This window comes from Tamandua tetradactyla, chromosome 5 (assembly GCF_023851605.1).
Source record: "Tamandua tetradactyla isolate mTamTet1 chromosome 5, mTamTet1.pri, whole genome shotgun sequence".
NCBI lineage: Eukaryota > Metazoa > Chordata > Mammalia > Pilosa > Myrmecophagidae > Tamandua > Tamandua tetradactyla.
The window spans coordinates 61,828,872-61,834,018 of record NC_135331.1 but is presented as its reverse complement, the minus strand read 5'-3'; the positions used below and the strand labels follow the sequence as shown (position 1 = coordinate 61,834,018).

Below are 5,147 nucleotides of genomic sequence, written 5' to 3'. Positions count from 1 at the left end.
AAATCAAAAAGCAATAGTTTTCAAATAATTCTTCAAAACATGGTTACAGGATAGATCCCAGAGTTTGTCATGGGCTACCATACAATCCTCGCATACTTTTCCTTCTAGCTGCTCCAGAATAGCTTTTGAATTCCTCTTTTATTTATTTTGTCATATGGCAGGAGTGGCAAATAGATTCTTCCTTGTATGCCAACTTCATTCACACATCCATTAAAAATTTAGTCACTGTTTACTAAGTACCGAGAACTGTGAGAAACATGACTGGTAGAAATAAATGTTGGTAAGGATACTGAAGGCACATCTGAGATCAGTGAGAAAAAGCACTTGATTTTGGACGGCATGAGACGGTGGGAGGGGAATAACGCCTGAAACCCCTGCGCTAATCATAAGGGCTCTGCCGTGCTTTTGAACGGTGCAGTGTCAACCCACTGTTTGGAGAAAGCAGAACTCACGAGAGGGACACATTCAACAATGTTAAAGGCTGCGATTGAGTAGAAAACACCATTATCCTGATGAAAATAAGATTTCCACGGGTTATTAAAAATAACCACCTTATTTTGATCTTCACCTCCTTATTTAAAAGTGATAAGATATATTATACATTGTTTTTCTATATGTATTTGGATATGGTTGTAATCATATTGTTTTTTTAACTTTTTTATTGTATAGTATAACAGACATACAAAGCAAAGAAATAAAAAAGCAATAGTTTTCAAAGCACTCTTCAACAAGTAGTTACAGGACAGAGCCCAGAGTTTATCTTGGGGGCTACATATGATCCTTTCATTTTTTTTCCTTCTAGCTGCTCCAGAATAGAGGAGGCTAGAGGGCTTAAATATTTTTTTTTATCATAACTATAGACTTTTCTTCTTTTTTTTTTGTGAAAAATAACATATATACAAAAAAAGTAATAAATCTCAAAGCACAGCACCAACTTAGTTATAGAACATGTTTCAGACTTTGACATGTGTTACAATTTCCCTCTAAACTTTTATAAACATAATCTTCCTAGAGATGAATTAAAAATTCAATGACATTGAGTAGATTGAAATACTAGTGATGAATGAAAGGGAGTGATAAGGGGTATAGAAAAAAATAGGGAGAAAAAGGTTAAAATATGTTGGGTAGGTGGAAATACTAGTGGTCAATGAGAGGGAAGGGTGAAGGGTATGGTATGTATGAGTTTTTTTCTTTTTCCTTTTTTCTTTTTCTGGAGTGATGCAAATATTCAAAGAAATGATCATGGTGATGAATATACAACTATGTGATGATATTGTGAGCCAAGTATGAACTGTTTGTATCCTAAGAATGTATGTGTTTGCATGTATTTTTGTCAATAAAAATATTTTTAAAAAATTCAATGACATGACACTTGCCGTGGCAGGTGGATGGACTCCTCCAAATGATTTACATCTCTTCATTCCAGTCCATATGCCAAATTTATGTCAAGTAGTTTCATTTTCTTCTTAAATGTTGTTTTAGTTGGGAGAAAGGGAAGGAGGATATTGTGGTCACTAAATGCTGAAGAAAATGACAACAAAAACAGCAACTGAGTAAATTTTATGATAGCTCATATTTTCCTCATAGAGAAAATGTTTATAGTGCCATTAAGCTCTCAGATCCTTGAAAGTAGAGGCCCTATAACTAATTATCTTTGCATCCATACTGTCCACTTGTGATGCGATTCATGGTGTACAACCCAACATATTCATTGAACAAATACCTGCATTATTTATATCGCTCTCAAAATATTATCTGTCAATTAGTTTTTGTCTTTCATTACTATGCATGTGTTTTTGGGGGTGTGTGGTGATAATTGGCTAGAACTTATTTTAACGTATTTATTATATATCCATTCAAATAAAGTATAAAGTGAAAGTAAGAGTATTCTACTGGAAACAAAAGTAAAAATCATTCTAAAAAGTACAAATGGCCTCACCTCCCATACTTCCACATACTTATATAGAAGCTGGCCAGATTTACAGTATAGTAAAGGAAGGCACATTAATAAATAAATAAGGATGTGATGTTAAATGCTGGAACTTCCTATTGTGGCTACATTACATTAATTATGAATTGAATTTAAAACATCAGTTGAAATGTGGTGTTTGCAGATTTTAACAAGAACTTTTGAATTTTGGTGTAGGATCTTCTGTCATAAATAGTTAATTAATAACTATTTCTGTTTGAAAGTCAATTATTGGTAGAATCTCATAAGCATATATTTACCCATTGTATGACAGGATCTCATAAGCATATATTCACCCTATGTATGACAGGATCTTCTATCATACATAGTTAATTAATAACTATTTCTGTTTGAAATTCAATTATTGGTAGAATCTCATATGCATATATTCACCCATGATAGTGAATATATCAGATTGCTGTATGAGTTTTAAAATGTTTAATATTACAGAATAGTTTTGCCTTTATCAAGTTAGGTTTCATTAGTAATGTGCATTCACACAATTAAATTATACTCAAATCTACGATTATAAACAACCATTAAGAAAATATCTTACGTTTTTTGCTGATCTGAAATTGTTATGCATCCCAGAAATGCCATATTCTCTTAATCTCTTATCCTGATGCAATATTGTCGGGTGAAACTCTTGATTAGATTCTTTCCATGGAGAAGTGGCACACTCAATCGTGGGTGTGGTCTTTTGATTAGATTACTTCCATAGAGACGCAAAGCACCCAATTGTAGATGTGACCTTTTGATTAGGTGGAGATGTGACTCCACCCATTGAAGGTGGATTTTAACTAGTTTACAGGAAAAAAAGGGAAACATTTTAGAGAAAGCTCGGAAGAACACAACACAGATATTTAGAGAGGCTTACAGCGCGGACAGAGACATTGGAGACGGAGAGAGAAATAGCCTGGATGCTAAGCGAGGACTCACAGAAATAACCAGAACCTGAAGAGAAGAAACTCTGGAAATCTGGGAAATGCTAAGCTGAGCGATGAAACCCGGAGTTTTGCCCGAGAGCAGCTAAGTGTGGACCCACCGCTGCTTAGAGAGGAAGCCACTGGAATCAGAGGCTGGAAACAAGGGAACAGGGACCGGCAGATGCCAGCCACACACCTTTTCATGTGACAGACATCGGCCTTTCTTTGGAGTCAAGGCATGCGTCTCTGGATGCCTTAGTTTGGACATTGTTATGGCCTTAGAACTGTAAATTTGTAACTTAAATCCCCTTTATAAAAGCAATTAAGTTTCTGACATTTTGCTTCCCGGCAGCATTAGCAAACTAAAACGTATTTCACAGTGTCAGATACTATAATATCATACTAATACCTTTTTATGAGATTAGTATTATTTAATGTGATGCGACTTCCAATAATGCCAGATGGCCTAAACAGATTAACCAACCAGTCCTGAGGGTATATATAACAACTATGTAGAATAGGAAATATAATTACAAATTGTAATTATATTTAACTTTAGTTTCTCAGGAAAACGAGTAAAGCATAATTACTATTTAAGTATATACTTGTACTTAATGAAAGCTGTTTCATGAGAAAAGAAAATATGTTGGATATTATACAATAAGCACCAAAGGCAAGGAACAATGACTAAAAATAAGGTACTTTGGGCAACAAATATAAACTTAGATTAAAACTGCACATAGAAATGCTAGTGGGATGCAAATGATAGTTTCCCTCAAGACTCTGAATCTTATATTCAGGATATATAAGCAGTTTTATATATATATATGCAGTTATATAAGCTTGAGTGAATTTGCTGCTGAATAGCAAATGGATTTCACTAATGTCTGCATACATCTTTCATCATACAAATGGAACATATTTCCATGTAATTTTAATTTTCTCACAAGCAAAATCAAATGCCCATAGGCTGTAATGAAACCCTCAAATTGTGAAGCTATTTAAACTCAAGCAAAATTGTGATTTTGCTTGAATTTAAAATATGAGCAAACACTTCTAAGTGAGGGGAAAAAAATGATAGTAACTAAAAACTCTGTTTTTGTATTTCATTGTGATTAGGGACAATTTTGAAAAAGTTTTCTGTATGGTGTTGTCCTAAGAGGAATAAAAGCAGCTGTTGAACTGAGCACCTTTATGTCTGCTGTTTAAAAGGAGGCCTCATGCTGAGGGAGAAGGAATAAAGAAGTTGTTGCAAGTAAGGTGTTAGTGAAGCCTGATTGCAGTTCGGGAAAAACCAAAAAAGGAAAAGCTCTTCCATAGAGGAAATGCAGAAATACCTGCTAAGCCCAGCACTATATACCTGGAGGAGAGGCAAGAATATAATGAAGGCCACATATCCTAGATTCAGGGACAGAATGCCTGCCTGAATCCCAAGTTTAATCCAATATATCAGAGAATGCCAGATTCCACACCAGGCTAACAAGTGTTGGGAAATAATAACCATCAAACACAGATTATTCAAGAGAGCTGCAAGAAATTCAGATATATTTTATGAGATACATTACAAAGAAAAGACCAAAAACCATGAGTGGGACAAACATTGAGAAATCAACCTCTGGTTAACAACTCCAATTCTGCACACAAGACACCACTAAAGGAATTTGATGGTTGTGGAGCTCTCAGGGTAATGATAGCTACAATGAAATCTAAAATCTAGCCTAGTTCCTGACTAGATTCACGAACCCCACACTAAATTCCATGAGGAAGGAAAGTCTTGAGCATCTCAAACCATAAAAAAATTACTTAATTATCCATAATCCTACACAGTATGTATAGCATCTTAAAAAATAAAAGATAGTGCTCGCTTCGGCAGCACATACACTAAAATTGAAACCATACAGAGAAGATTATCATGTCCCCTGCGCAAGGATGATACACAAATTTGTGAAGTGTTCCGTATTTTTTAATTTAAGAAAGAAAAAAAAATAAAAGGTAAAAGAAATACTTAAAGACAGCTAGAAAGAAAAAGACTCTGCGTACAAAGGAAGAAAAAGATAAAAATATAGCAGACTTCTCTTTAGTCACCATTTAAGATAGAAGACAGTAAAGTGACATCTTGAAAATGCTGAAATAAATAAAATTGTCAATCCAGAATTCTGTACTTACAAAAGTATCTTTCAAAAGCAACTTTTGAGATTTTCATTTCCTGCTATGAGGATCTAATTGTAAAGGTAGCAGAGCCATGAATGAGA

General features: G+C 34.4%; 1 non-coding gene across 1 annotated transcript; it reads left to right on the top strand.

The window, feature by feature from the left end:
• Positions 1–4,752: 4,752 nt before the first annotated feature.
• LOC143685279 (U6 spliceosomal RNA) lies at positions 4,753–4,859 on the top strand. The gene has a single exon (XR_013176527.1). It is a non-coding gene; the product is annotated as a U6 spliceosomal RNA (small nuclear RNA).
• Positions 4,860–5,147: the final 288 nt, after the last annotated feature.